Below are 15475 nucleotides of genomic sequence, written 5' to 3' on the forward strand. Positions count from 1 at the left end.
TCTCCTTGGATTTATCCTGTATGAGACTCTGTGCTTCCTGGAGTTGATTAACTATTTCCTTTCCCATATTAGGGAAGTTTTCAACTATCATCTCTTCAAATATTTTCTCAGTCCCTTTGTTTTTCTCTTCTTCTTCTGGAACCCCTATAATTTGAAAGTTGGTGCGTCTAATGTTGTCCCAGATGCCTCTGAGAGTGTCCTCAGTTCTTTTCATTCTTTTTTCTTTATTCTGCTCTGCAGTAGTTATTTCCACTATTTTATCTTCCAGGTCACTTATCCGTTCTTCTGCCTGTTATTCTGCTATTAATCCCATGTAGAGTATTTTTATTTTCATTTCTTGCATTGTTCATCATTGTTTGTTTCATCTTTAGTTCTTTTAGGTCCTTGTTAAATGTTTCTTGCATTTTGTCTATTCTATCTCCAAGATATTGGATCCTCTCTACTATCATTATTCTGAATTCTCTTTCAGGTAGACTGCCTATTTCCTCTTCATTTGTTAGGTCTGGTGTGTTTTTATCTTGCTCCTTCATCTGATGTGTGTTTTTCTGTCTTCTCATTTTGCTTCTCTTACTGTGTTTTGGGTCTCCTTTTTGCAGGCTGCACGTTCGTAGTTCCCTTTGTTTTTGGTGTCTGTCCCCAGTGGCGAAAGTTGTTTCCGTGGGTTGTGTAGGCTTCCAGGTGGAGGGCAGTAGTGCCTGTGTTCTGGTGGATGAGGCTGGATCTTGTCTTTCTGGTGGGCAGGTCCACGTCTGTTGGTGTGTTTTGGGGTGTCTGTGGACTTATTATGATTTTCGGCAGCCTCTCTGCTAATGGGTGGGGTTGTGTTCCTGTCTTGCTAGTTGTTTGCCATAGGGTGTCCAGCACTGTAGCTTGCTGGTCGTTGAGTGATTCTGCGTGCTGTTGTTGAGATGGAGATCTCTGGGAGATTTTCGCCATTTGATATTACGTGGAGCTGGGAGGTCTCTTGTGGACCAGTGTCCTGCAGTTGACTCTCCCACCTCAGAGGCACAGCACTGCCTCCTGGCTGCAGCACCAAGAGCCTTTCATCCGCACGTCCAGGTACGTGGGGACTTTCTTCCCTTTTGGGAGGTCTGAGGTCTTCTGCCAGAGTTCAGTAGGTGTTATGTAGGAGTTGTTCCTCGTGTAGATGTATTTCTGGTGTATCTCCGGGCGGCGGGCGCAGGTGCCCGTTTGCGGGCTTCTCTGGGCTCCCGGCTCCCGGCGGCGGGGAGCGGCGAAGGAACCAGGAGGGCTGGCGGGCGGTCTGGGAATGTGGCGGCCGCGCAAGAACGGCCCATGGCCCTCACTCACCGCTCCAGTGCAGCCGCGACACGGGCCCACGCCCACCACCCTCGGGTTCCGCCACAGCCGCTGGACACGCCGCGGACCCGCACGGCTAAGCGGAGCTGGGCTCAGGCGTCAGCCCTCCCGCTCCAACTAACTCCCCAGAAGTATTGCTTGGTGTGCATTTCCAGGCTCTGCCTTCTTTCTCATCTCTTGGTGGCAGGTTGAGGAAGAGGAGAAAAGGTTAAAAGTTTTTCATAAACCGGCAGAATAAGCTTATAACATCCTCTCACTATCTCTGCATAGGTTCTAGTCTCTGCAGCACTACATAAGCTTTGCCCGAAGTAATGGACAGTTAAAAGTCAAGTGTAGTACTTCACCAAACAACTTAAAAATGCTTGCGCACTGTAAAGGATTACGTTGCAGAGAGCACACATGGACCCAGAGCAACTTTTGCCAAAAGAGAATATTGTGCTAAATGTACAGCCATAGCTCTTTTCCATATGAAGAAACAGTCAGAAGGATAAAAGAACTTGGTCAAAATCACACAAGTAAGTAGGACAGAATCTGGTCTGTCTGTCGTAAGGGTTGTGTTCTTTAACCAGCAGGCTAGCTTTTCTCAAATCTGATTCATGCATAGAATAACTAAACACCTCTGTTTGCCTTGAATATTCCCTGTTTATACGTAGGGCTGCTGCGGTTTCTCATATTGCCCGCTTTGACTCCCAAAAGCAACCGAGAATACACAGTAATTTGGTCATTCTATCCATGGACCACTGTGGTGGGACTGCCCAGGAAGCTTATTAAAAGTGCAGCTTCCTGAGCCCTACTCCACATCTAGATAAGTTTTCTTGGGGTTGGCTCAAGAATCCAGGTACAAGTCTTTTTAAGTGCTTTTGTGGAACCCCCCAGGTGAGTCTCTCGCTCTCGTAGTTAATAAACCATTTATTCTGCCTCTCCCAGATGCCCAGCCAGGTCCTATTAAGGTAGAAGTTCCCCCACCACATCAGAGGGATGCTCCCAGCCAAGTAATCTCTGGAGCCTTGGAGAATCTGAGTGGTCTCATGCTGGCCCACCTGCCATGACAAAGCTCCTCCAGAGCATTCCCCTTCACATTTTACATTCTACCATTCCCAAAGGCAATCTGCTCCAAATGGGGCCTGACTTCGTGTGTCCTAACGTGCACCCGCTGATTCAAGCAGTTTAGGAATAGAAGGTGCTGTGGTTTTCAACCAGGGTGGTCCAACCTCTAAAATGGTAGTCGAAGCAGTCTCTACCTCCCGGGCACATCGCCTCTGCAACAGCCCCAGTGAACGAATGTCCCACCTTTGCTTTTTCGAGGTCGGCAACAGGGAGTCCCCTCCTAAAGAAGGTTGTCTCTCATTGCCACACTATCAAAGCCTGCCGCAAATGTTCCTTCCCGTAGGCTTGATCAGGCTAAGGGCAGAGTTGTCTCTTTCCTTCTCTGAGTCGGACCAAATCGTCTTAGAAACACCTCTTCACACTGTTGACCATGTTTTTCATGGGAGCTGCTGCTGAGTCTTTCTCTCATCCTTTCATGGTGGAGAGAAAGAGGATTCTAATGAGTTTTACTTCTAGGGGAGAGGGGAGTGTAATGATTATGTTGTCATTTTCTATTATGTCCTTGTGTCATGAATTTGTTTTCAATTTCATGTTAAAAGTGGGCCCACCATTTCCACTTTGTGAGGTCATTCAGCACCCTCCTTTTGCTCCTTTAACATCTCTCTCGGTATCACTTGGAAATATTTGAAATGGCATGAGCTTGTCCTCACATTCCTATTAGCTGTAAATCTGGAGCCCCGACATGAACCTAACCATTGAGCAGAACACCTCTCCACTACCTGTGTAACACTGGGTAGGCCCCGTAGCCTCTTGGTTTTTTTAAGTCCTCAGTTGTAAAAATGTGAGGGTGCTATGGATTTATATTTGGGGCACGACAAGGTCGAGAAGAGTGTGTCTTTTCCTTTATTCTTCCAAACTGGAATGTCTTCCCTCTCTTCCGCATGGGTCCAAATCTCACTTGTCCTTCAGGCCGACTGCCAAGGAGCCTTCCCTGATTCCCCAGGCCACACAAATCTCTGCCTCTTAGGGTCAGTGCCATACAACCTAGCTGTCTCTTACGTTAATCTTGTCTCTCAAGCCAAACTCAGAATATGGGTGTCTCTTGCCCTCCTGTGGCCCCTGCGGCTGTGCCAGCCCACCGGCACGCCCCACGTGGGGTGTCTACTAGGCTGGGGCGTGGGTGGGGAGGCCCAGGGGTGAGGGGCGAGGCAGAGTACCTTTGCCTCTACCCTGTTCTCCTCCACAAAACTGCCCCTCCTCCTCAAGCCTGCCCCTCAAGTCAAAGGTTCCATATATGACGTCACTGGGTAGTGATGCCCTCACAGGCGTTCTCAGGGTTTCCATGGCAGCATAACTGTGCAAACGGGCTGCACTCAGAGAAACTACTCTACCCGTTCTCCACCAGATACCAATCTTTTTGGCTGTCTGTGTGAGAATGTGTGACCGGGTAGTGTATGTGTACTCTAACCTGTGCTCTGTTCCCTGGGTGGGCAGTGCAGCAGGTACACCCAGACAGGGCAACTCTACAGGAGGTGTGATATACACACAACCTCACCCGGCTGGCACATGTTCCTGTGGGGGTTGCCAACTACGTACAGCTGAGCACTTTCCCCCCAAATGTAAGTAATACCAGTGACCTGGGACGCCTTCAGGGACGCACAGTTCTCACTGCTGAGGACAAGTGAAAGCTCATCCCTGGACAAGTGTGCAGGACGGTTCTGAGCTTTATAAATGTAGCCTTACCCTTTGGGCTACAGGATGCTTCCATTCAGACCCTTTCCTGATTGGCCTCTTAACAAAAGACAAGCGCATTTTTGTTGGCAAGTTGCAAATGGAGCGGTTTGAGGAACAGGGCCACTCTTGAACCGCACCTTCAAACCCAGGCACCACTGTGCTATCATGTAGACATCTATATCGGTCCCCTCAGACACATCCCTTACTGAGTTGCTGAGTACTAGGGGAGAGGGTGTTGCCATATTGATGGGAAGACCGTAAGAACGAAGGGGGGGGCGGTGATGAAGTGCTAATGAGACTGGAGGGCTGAGGAGATGGTGTCCCAGGAGGCTGGGTTGATGTGAGCCTAGACTTGGTACCCAGAACCCGGTTCTGAGTCTCCTGATCACTCTGCCTCAGTATTTGGCCTTGTTCTAATCGACATAAAAGTATTAGACAGCTAGAGTTCAGTGTGGTTGAAATAGGCAGTATAAATGGGGCCCAAGAGGGGTTGCCAAGGTGGGCGGGGCTCTTAACCAATTTATATTAGATTATTTTTTTCCAAAACTTGAAAGACATTTCCATGAAAGCCTCAGAAGTGACAGACTGCAAGAAATGTTTTCTCTGTTGTGGAAGCGAGAGATGGAGAGGATCATGATTGCAATTACTTTCGGGTTCTACTGTTTTCCCTGGGAATGGTGAAGAGACTTCCTCATGTGCTGCAGCCCTAGGCTCTAGGGATTGCTTTTGCAGCCAGTGTCCCTTCTCTAGGGACTCATAGAGATGATGCGCCAAGGCTGTGTTTTGGACGTCAAGTAGATTAAAAGGTCTTCAGCCAGAAACTGGGAGAGACATGAGAGAGGGAAATTCTGGCAGGAGACTGTGCACAGCAGAAGTGACTGATCAGTTCTGATTTTCTTTGCAGCAGCAGTGGCTCCCGCTTCTCATCCTACACCTGGTCACTACCATGTCCTGTACCGCGGGTGTGGAGAAACGCAGTTGGGCTGGCATGGGGAGACATACTGCCTGGTTGGTGGCTACCGGCTCTACGGGGATGTTCCTTTGGCCACGCCAGCTAAGGTAGAAGCAGAGAAGCCAGTCCCCAGACGTGCTCCGAAGAGAAAGCACTCTCTGGAATGGTCGGACGAAGACCTGGGTTGCCCCAGACCCAAAATCCGGCGATTGGAGCTTTCAAGCAGCACAGGAATACAAGGTGCTTTGATTGTCAAGCAGGGTGGCCCAACCTCTGGGCACATCGCCTCTGCAAGAGCCACAGTAAACGAATGTCCCATATTTGCTTTTTCAAGGTGGCAGCAGGGAGTCCCCTCCTAAAGAAGGTTCTCTCTCATTGCCACACTATCCAAGGTTGCCACACATGTTCCTTCCTGTGGGCCTCATCAGGCTAAGGGCAGAGCTGTCTCTTTGCTTCTCTGAGTCGCACCATATGGTCTTAGTGACACCTCTTCACCCTGTTGACCATGTTTTTCACGGGGGCTGCTGCTGAGACTTTATCTCATCCTTTCATGGTGGAGAGAGAGAGGATTCTAATGAATTTTACTTCCAGGGGAGAGGGGAGTGTTATGATTATGTTGTCATTTTCTATTATGTCCTTTTGTCATGAATTTATTTTCAATTTCATGTTAAAATGGGCCCACCATCCCCACTTTGTGAGGTCATTCAGCACCCTCATTTTGCACCTTCAACATCTCTCTCAGTACCACTTGGAAATGTTTGAAATGGCATGAGCTTGTCCTCACATTCCTATCAGCTGTAAATCCGGAGCCCCACCATGAACCTAACCATTGAGCAGAACACCTCTCCACTACCTGTGTAACACTGGGTAGGCCCCTTAATCTCTTGGTCTTTTTAAGTCCATAGTTATAAAAATGTGAAGGTGCTATGAATTTATATTTGGGGCAGGACAAGGTAGAGAAGAGTGTGTCTTTGCTTTTGTTCTTCCAAACTGGAATGTCTTCCCTCTCTTCCCCATGGAAGATGCTCCTTTGGCCTCGCCAGCCAAGGTGGAAGCAGAGAAGCCAGTCCCCAGACGTGCTCCGAAGAGAAAGCACTCTCTGGAAATGCCGGACGAAGACCTGGGTTGCTCCAGACCCAAAATCCGGCAATTGTAGCATGGTGGCAGGAGGCGGACCCCACAGAATCTTGCAGGTGAGTCATCCTGAAGAGAAGGCAACGGTTTAAATGCCTAAGGCAGCGAATGCCTCTTCCTGCACTGACACCCCCCGCCCCCCACTGCCCACTGCCACAGATTAGAACCTGCATCGTTTTGTCTGAGCCTTCCCCAGCCAGGAGCCTCCTTCTATACTAAATGGCCATAAGCCAGGAGCCTCAGAAACTGAGGTTTGTAATGAGAGTCTGCCCTGAACATCCCAGGGCTGAAGCTGGCCTGGAAGAAACCCTGACGTTCCTCTGCTTAATCCTCAGGGGCCCCTTTGTGAGCTGAAGAAAGAAAAGTCTAGAAAAAACGGATACCTGGGAGGGGAAGATGGCGGAAGAGTAAGACGCGGAGATCACCTTCCTCCCCACAGATACACCAGAAATACATCTACACGTGGAACAACTCCTACAGAACACCTACTGAACGCTGGCAGAAGACCTCAGACCTCCCAAAAGGCAAGAAACTCCCCACATACCTGGGTAGGGCCAAAGAAAAAAAGAAAAAACAGAGACAAAAGAATAGGGACGGGACCTGCACCAGTGGGAGGGAGCTGTGAAGGAGGAAAGGATTCCACACACTAGGAAGCCCCTTCGCGGGAGGAGGGTGCGCGTGGCGGAGGGGGGAAGCTTAGGAGCCGCGGAGGAGAGCACAGCCACAGGGGTGCGGAGGGAAAGCGGAGAGATTCCCGCACAGAGGATAGGTGCCAACTGGCACTCACCAGCCCGAGAGGTTTGTCTGCTCAGCCGCGGGGCTGGGCGGGGCTGCAAGCTGAGGATCGGGCTTTAGTCGGAGCGCAGGGAGAGGACTGGGGTTGGTGGCGTGAACAGAGCCTGAAGGGGTTAGTGCACCACGGCTAGCCGGGAGGGAGTCCGGGAAAAGATCTGGAGCTGCCGAAGAGGCAAGAGACATTTTCTTCCCTCTTTGTTTCCTACTGCGCGAGGAGAGGGGATTAAGAGCGCTGCTTAAAGGAGCTCCAGAGACGGGCGCGAGTCGTGGCTAAAAGCGCGGACCCCAGAGACGGGCATGACACGCTAAGGCTGCTGCTGCCGCCACCAAAAAGGCTGTGTGCGAGCACAGGTCACTATCCACACCCCGCTTCCGCGGAGCCTGTGCAGCCCGCCACCGCCAGGTTCCCGGGATCCAGGGACAACTTCCCCGGGAGAACGCACGGTGAGCCTCAGGCTGGTGCAAAGTCACACCGGCCCGTGGCGCCGCAGGCTCGCCCCGCACTCCGTGCCCCTCCCTCCCCCCGGCCTGAGTGAGCCAGAGCCCCCGAATCAGCGGCTCCTTTAACCCCGTCTTGTCTGAGTGAAAAACAGACGCCCTCCAGCGACCTACACGCAGAGGCGGGGCCAAATCCAAAGCTGAGCCCCTGGGAGCGGTGCAAACAAAGAACAGAAAGGGAAATCTCTCCCAGCAGCCTCAGAAGCAGCGGATTAAAGCTCCACAATCAACTTGATGTACCCTGCATCTGTGGAATACATGAATAGACAACGAATCATCCCAAATTGAGGAGGTGGACTTTGAGAGCAAGATTTATCATTTTTTCCCCTTTACCTCTTTTTGTGAGTGTGTATGTGTATGCTTCTCTGTGAGATTTTGCCTGTATAGCTTTGCTTCCACCATTTGTTCTAGGGTTCTGTAGTTTTAAAAAATTTTTTTCTTAATAATTATTTTTATTTTAATAACTTTATTTTATATTACTTTATCTTCTTTCTTTCTTTCTTTCTTTCTCTCTTTCTTTCTTTCTTTCTTTCTTTCTTTCTTTCTTTCTTTCTTTCTTTCTTTCTTTCTTTCTTTCTTTCCTTCCTTCCTTCCTTCCTTCCTTCCTTCTTTCCTTCCCTCATTTAGACAAAGAATCATCCCAAATTGAGGAGGTGGACTTTGAGAGCAAGATTTATGATTTTTTCCCCCTATTCCTCTTTTTGTGAGTTTGTAAGTGTATGCTTCTGTATGAGATTTTGTCTGTATAGCTTTGCTTCCACCATTTATCCAAAGGTTCTAGCCGTTCGTTTTTTTTTCTTAATAAGTAATTTTTAATTTAATAACTTTATTATATTTTATTTTACTTTATCTTCTTTCTTTCTTTCCTTTTTCCTTCCTTCCCTCCTCCCTTCCTTCCTTCCTCCCACCGTCCCTCCCTCCCTCCATCCTTTCTTTCTTTCCTTCTTTCCTTCTTTTCTTCTTTCTTTCTTCCTTCCTTCCTTCCTTAAATTAAATTCAATATAGATATTTAAATTTAAGGTAAAACTAAATTATAATTTGAAATTATATGTGGAGTTTTATTTCCTAAAGAATATTTTGGAAATTTCAACTCCTATTTTAACTTACATTTTCAGAGAAGGTATTTGGTCCAAATGAAGAATATCTTCAATTATCGTTCTTCTATTGCAAGCAAAAAAAGATTTATACTTCTTTTCATGAAATATGGTTGTTTGACAACAGAAGGATAAATATTTTATATTTTTAGAAACAACAGTCAGGCTACTGATATTCTTAATGAGTTTTAATAAATCTGAATGCTTCTTATCATCTACTCTTTAGCTGGTACCTGAGGAGTTGTATACCTCCGGGAAGATATGTGCTCCAGACCCGTAAATATGCAGTTCACAGAGCCCACCACCAGAGGACAATAATGAAGTAAAATCTTGAAACCATGTAGTGAAAATAGTGGGAGTTTAAATAAAAGCAACATTTCACAGTATGCTTTTCTGACCAATGTTATATCTAATAACAATGGATTATATGTACATGGATTCTGAAAAGTCAGCAGCACACTTCGCTGGTCAATTTCTATGATAAGGGGAACGGAATTTGAGTGTAGAAAAACAGTATACTTACATCTTAAAATCCCACCCCTACAGAATCTACTCACTATTGAAAACTGGTAAGAATAATAGCTTTCTGTGTCTCAGTGACCAGTTAACATTTTCAAGAGTAGAATTTATCTTCCTATGATGCTCAAATACACAGGGAAAATGCATATCTAGGACAATGGATAAACTCTATATGACATGAGAAAATAGTTATTCAAATGGAAAAAGTATAAGATCTACAAGGCACAGTTTTATATGCATTAGTGTGGATATATACGTAAAGAAGCTCTAAGAAACATAAAAATCACTTCCAGGAAGTAATTTTAGGTAGAAGAGAATTAACATGGATGAGGAAGAAAAGAGAGTTGGTTTTAAAATAGTTTCATTTACTTGTTTTTTTGTTTGTTTATTTATTTGGTCTTTGGAATATAAGAAAACAGTGGCTTTCAGATCAGTATCCCAGTGGACCAAAGGGACCGAGGTCTATCCTGGAGCCCGGCCATTGTTTGACTATCTTGTAATAATCCTGGTGAAATACAACCAAATCATTTGAGCTATAAGCATCCTCTCTGACAATAAACTTAAGACACCAACATTATATATTAAAGAAAGTAAAGAGAGAATACTGTTTTCTTTAGAGAGAAAATACAGATCCTGGCCCAAATCAATAAGGTCAGCAAACCTCATGGGTATAGAATATTCTGCCGCCTGTCATTTAGAACATGCCTCTAGAAGAGGGAAACTGGGCGATAATTTCCCCAGATTTTATATTTAATTCAAATATTTTAGATAAGAGGCATCTCTAGTAAAACATTGTATTATTGATTCTTTCCAATATGATAGCTCACAGGAGTTCCTCTTTCCTTCTCAAATACATATGGGGAAATGGAGGTGGGTGGGGGTTAGAGGAAGTATCTAAATAGAGCATAATAATCAACAGTTTGTTTTTTAAAAATAGAAATTTCTATTCAAATTGTTTCCAGAGACAGAAACACACAGAGACAATTCCATGTGACAAGAGTGAAAGAGACCAGAGTGATGCAGCTGCAAATCAAAAAACTGCCAACACCAGTGATTGATGGCCACCACCAGAATCTGGTTAAGACAAAGAAGGATCCTCCCCTTGAGGCGTCAGAAAGAACATGGTCCTCTCAACACTTCGAGTTTGAACTTCTGGCCTCTAGAGCTGTGATAAAATAAATTTCTGTTCTTTTAAGCTAACAAGTTTGTGGTATCTTGTTATGGTAGCCCTAGAGATGACAGTATTTGATTCCTGAGCTGGCAACTGTATGTTGATTATGTAATGACTATTCCAAGATAATCAACAGACACAAAGATAAAGGCAAAACTGAGACTAAGCCCAGTTCTTTTTATTCCCAGAATAATAAATGATTTTTTAATTAATTTAGATCTCTTTGTCTAACCCCTCTGCTTTTCAGAAGAGTATGTGGGACCAATCAAGTATTAATATGTTATACTTTCATTTTAATTCATCTCAAATTATTTCTAATTCCCCTTACGAGTTCTTACTTGACCCATGAATTATTTAGGAATATATTCTTTAATTTCCATTTGTGATTTTCAACAAATTTCTTTCTGTTAACGATTTCTTATTGCATTCTGTTGTCATCTGAGAGCACTCTTCGTATGGTTTATATCCTTTAAAATGTACTGAAATTTGTTTTATGCTCTAGCATATAGTATATCCATGTGCATTTGAAAAGAATGTATATTCTGATGCTGTTGGGTGGAATGTTTTTTAGATGGCTGTTAGGTCTACTTGATTGATAATGCTGTTCAAGGTTTTTATTTTCTTGTTGATTTTCTGTCTGTTCTGCTATTGAAAGAAGGGTTTTAAAGTATACGACTATTATTGTAGAACTGTCTGTTTCTCTTTTCTGTTGTGTCGATTTTGCTTCATTGTATTTTGAAGTCCTGTTGTTACGTGCATATAAGTTTATAATTATTATGCATTCTAGATGGAATAATCATTTTATCATTTTAAAATGTCTTTGTCTCTGGTAAAAATTTTCGTCTTAAAATGTAATTTTTTTCTGATATTTTCTTAGCCACTCCGGTTTTGTTGTTGTTGTTTTGTTTTGTTTTTACTGTTATGGTATATCTATTCCAACCCTTTTACCCTTCGCCTATATATTTTCTTTTTTTTTTTTTTAAACATCTTTATTGGGGTATAATTGCTTTACAAAGGTGTGTTAGTTTCCGCTTTATAACAAAGTGAATCAGTTACACACATACATATGTTCCCATATCTCTTCCCGCTTGCGTCTCCCTCCCTCCCACCCTCCCTATCCCACCCCTCCAGGCGGTCACAAAGCACCGAGCTGATATCTCTGTGCTATGCGGCTGCTTCCACTAGTTATCTACCTTACGTTTGTTAGTGTATATATGTCTATGCCTCTCTCTCGCTTTGTCACAGCTTAACCTTCCCCCTCCCCATATCCTCAAGTTCGTTCTCTAGTAGGTCTCTGTCTTTATTCCTGTCTTACCCCCAGGTTCTTCATGACATTTTTTTTTCTTAAATTCCATATATATGTGTTAGCATACGGTATTTGTCTTTCTCTTTCTGACTTACTTCACTCTGTATGACAGACTCTAGGTCTATCCACCTCATTACAAATAGCTGAATTTCATTTCTTTTTATGGCTGAGTAATATTCCATTGTATATATGTGCCACATCTTCTTTATCCATTCATCAGATTACGGGCACTTAGGTTGTTTCCATCTCCGGGCTATTGTAAATAGAGCTGCAATGAACATTTTGGTACATGACTCTTTTTGAATTTTGGCTTTCTCAGGGTGTATGCCCAGTAGTGGGATTGCTGGGTCATATGGTAGTTCTATTTGTAGTTTTTTAAGGAACCTCCATAGTGTTCTCCACAGTGGCTGAACCAATTCACATTCCCACCAGCAGTGAAAGAGTGTTCCCTTTTCTCCACACCCTCTCCAGCATTTATTGTTTCTAGATTTTTGATGATGGCCATTCTGACTGGTGTGAGATGATATCTCATTGTAGTTTTGATTTGCATTTCTCTAATGATTAATGATGTTGATCATTCTTTCATGTGTTTGTTGGCAGTCTGTATATTTTCTTTGGAGAAATGTCTATTTAGATCTTCTGCCCATTTTTGGATTGGCTTGTTTTCTTTTTTCGTTATTGAGCTGCATGTGCTGCTTGTAAATTTTGGAAATTAATCCTTTGTCAGTTGCTTCAGTTGCAAATATTTTCTCCCATTCTGAGGGTTGTCTTTTGGTCTTGTTTATGGTTTCCTTTGCTGTGCGAAAGCTTTGAAGTTTCATTAGGTCCCATTTGTTTATTTTTGTTTTTATTTCCATTTCTCTAGGAGGTGGGTCAAAAAGGATCTTGCTGTGATTTATGTCATAGAGTGTCCTGCCTATGATTTCCTCTAAGAGTTTGATAGTGTCTGGCCTCACATTTAGGTCTTTAATCCATTTTGAGCTTATTTTTGTGTATGCTGTTAGGGAGTGATCTAATCTCATACTTTGACATGTACCTGTCCAGTTTTCCCAGCACAATTTATTGAAGAGGCTGTCCTTTCTCCATTGTACATTCCTGCCTCCTTTATCAAAGATAAGGTGACCATATGTGTGTGGGTTTATCTCTGGGCTTTCTATCCTGCTCCATTGATCTATCTCTCTGTTTTTGTGCCAGTACCATACTGTCTTGATTACTGTAGCTTTGTAGTAGAGTCTGAACTCAGGTAGCCTGATTCCTCCAGCTCCGTGTTTTGTTCTCAAGATAGCTTTGGCTATTTGGGGTCTTTTGTGTTTCCATACAAATTGTGAAATTTTTACTTGTAGTTCTGTGAAAAATGCCAGTGATAGTTTGATAGGAATTGCATTGAATCTGTAGATTGCTTTGGGTAGTAGAGTCATTTTCACAATGTTGATTCTTCCAATCCAAGAACATGGTATATCTCTCCATCTATTTGTATCATCTGTAATTTCTTACATCAGTGTCTTATAATTTTCTTCATATAGGTCTTTTGTCTCCTTAGGTAGGTTTATTCGTAGATATTTTATTCTTTTTGTTGCAATGGTAAATGGGAGTGTTTTCTTGATTTCACTTTCAGATTTTTCATCGTTAGTGTATAAGAATGCAAGAGATTTCTGTGCATTAATTTTGTTTCCTGCAACTCTACCAAATTCATTGATTAGTTCTAGTAGTTTTCTGGTAGCATCTTTAGGATTCTCTATGTATAGTATCATGTCATCTGCAAACAGTGACAGCTTTACTTCTTCTTTTCCGATTTGGATTCCCTTTATTTCCTTTTCTTCTCTGATTGCTGTGGCTAAAACTTCCAAAATTATGTTGAATAAGAGTGGTGGGAGTGGGCAACCTTGTCTTTTTCCTGATCTTAGTGGAAATTCTTTCAGTTTTTCACCATTGAGGATGGTGTTGGCTGTGGGTTTGTCATATATGGCCTTTATTATGTTGAGGAAAGTTCCCTCTATGCCTATTTTCTGCAGGGTTTTTATCATAAATGGGTGTTGAATTTTGTCGAAAGCTTTCTCTGCATCTATTGAGATGACCATATGGTTTTTCTCCTTCAATCTGTTAATATGGTGTATCACATTGATTGATTTGCGTATATTGAAGAATCCTTGCATTCCTGGAATAAACCCCACTTGATCATGGTGTATGATCCTTTGAATGTGCTCTTGGATTCTGTTTGCTAGTATTTTGTTCAGGATTTTTGCATCTATGTTCATCAGTTATATTGGCCTGTAGTTTCCTTTCTTTGTGACATCCTTGTCTGGTTTTGGTATCAGGGTGATGGTGGCCTCGTAGAATGAGTTTGGGAGTGTTCCTCCCTCTGCTATATTTTGGAAGGGTTTGAGAAGGATAGCTGTTAGCTCTTCTCTAAACGTTTGATAGAATTCGCCTGTGAAGCCATCTGGTCCTGGGTTTTTGATTGTTGGAAGATTTTTAATCACAGTTTCAATTTCAGTGCTTGTGATTCTTCTGTTCATATTTTCCGTTTTTTCCTGATTCAGTCTTGGCACCTTGTGCATTTCTAAGAATTTGTCCACTTCTTCCATGTTGTCCATTTTATTGGCATAGAGTTGCCTGTGGTAATCTCTCATGATCTTTTGTATTTCTGCAGTGTCAGTTGTTACTTCTACTTTTTCATTTCTGATTCTATTGATTTGACTCTTCTCCCTTTTTTTCTTGATGAATCTGGCTAATGGTTTATCAATTTTGTTTATCTGCTCAGAGAACCAGCTTTTAGTTTTATTGATCTTTGCTATCGTTTCCTTCATTTCTTTTTCATTTATTTCTGATCTGATCTTTATGATTTCTGTCCTTCTGCTAACTTTGGGCTTTTTTTCTTCTTCTTTCTCTAATTGCTTTAGATGCAAGTTTAGGTTGTTTATTCGAGATGTTTCCTGTTTCTTAAGGTAGGATTGTATTGCTATAAACTTCCCTCTTAGAAGCGCTTTTGCTGCATCCCATAAGTTTTGGGTCGTCGTGTCTCCATTGTCATTTGCTTCTAGGTATTTTTTGATTTCCTCTTTGACTTCTTCAGTGATCACTTCGTTATTAAGTAGTGTATTGTTTAGCCTCCACGTGATTGTAGTTTTTACAGATCTTTTCCTGTAATTGATGTCTAGTCTCATAGCGTTTTGGTCGGAAAAGGTACTTGATACAATTTCAATTTCCTTAAATTTACCAAGGCTTGATTTGTGACCCAAGATATGATCTATCCTGGAGAATGTTCCACGAGCACTTGAGAAAAATGTGTATTCTGTTGTTTTTGGATTGAATGTCCTATAAATAGCAATTAAGTCCATCTTGTTTAACGTATCATTTAAAGCTTGTGTTTCCTTATTTATTTTCATTTTGGATGATCTGTCCATTGGTGAAAGTGGGGTGTTAAAGTCCCCTACTATGAATGTGTTACTGTCGATTTCTCCTTTTATGGCTATTAGTATTTGCCTTGTGTATTGAGGTGCTCCTATGTTGGGTGCATAAACATTTACAATTGTTATATCTTCTTCTTGGATCGATCCCTTGATCATTATGTAGTGTCCTTTGTCTCTTCTAATAGTCTTTATTTTAAAGTCTATTTTGACTGATATGAGAATTGCTACTCCGGCTTTCTTTTGGTTTCCATTTGCATGGAATATCTTTTTCCATCCCCTTACTTTTAGTCTGTATGTGTCTCTAGGTCTGAAGCGGGTCTCTTGTAGACAGCATCTATATGGGTCTTGTTTTTGTATCCATTCAGCCAATCTGTGTCTTTTGGTGGGAGCATTTAGTGTATTTACATTTAAGGTAATTTTCTATATGTATGTCCCTATTCCCATTTTCTTAATTGTTTTGGGTTCATTATTGTAGGTCTTTTCCTTCTGTTGGGT

At 43.0% G+C, this 15475-nt stretch overlaps 1 long non-coding RNA gene across 5 annotated transcripts; it reads left to right on the top strand.

The window, feature by feature from the left end:
* Positions 1-416: 416 nt before the first annotated feature.
* Positions 417-10296, top strand: LOC149747034 (uncharacterized). 5 transcript variants are annotated; one of them, XR_016388517.1, is made up of 7 exons: positions 417-1835; positions 5006-5293; positions 6076-6246; positions 6523-7426; positions 7677-7821; positions 8801-8896; positions 10056-10296. It is a non-coding gene; the product is annotated as an uncharacterized LOC149747034 (long non-coding RNA). The 5 variants fall into 5 exon arrangements; XR_016388516.1 differs by lacking the exon at positions 417-1835 and having other exon boundaries at positions 4349-5293; XR_016388518.1 differs by lacking the exon at positions 417-1835 and having other exon boundaries at positions 4349-5293; positions 7677-7772.
* Positions 10297-15475: the final 5179 nt, after the last annotated feature.

The sequence above is a fragment of the Delphinapterus leucas genome, chromosome 17, assembly GCF_059928025.1.
Source record: "Delphinapterus leucas isolate spDelLeu-1000000601 "Yukka" chromosome 17, BTC_Dleu_Yukka2, whole genome shotgun sequence".
NCBI classification, from domain to species: Eukaryota; Metazoa; Chordata; class Mammalia; order Artiodactyla; family Monodontidae; genus Delphinapterus; species Delphinapterus leucas.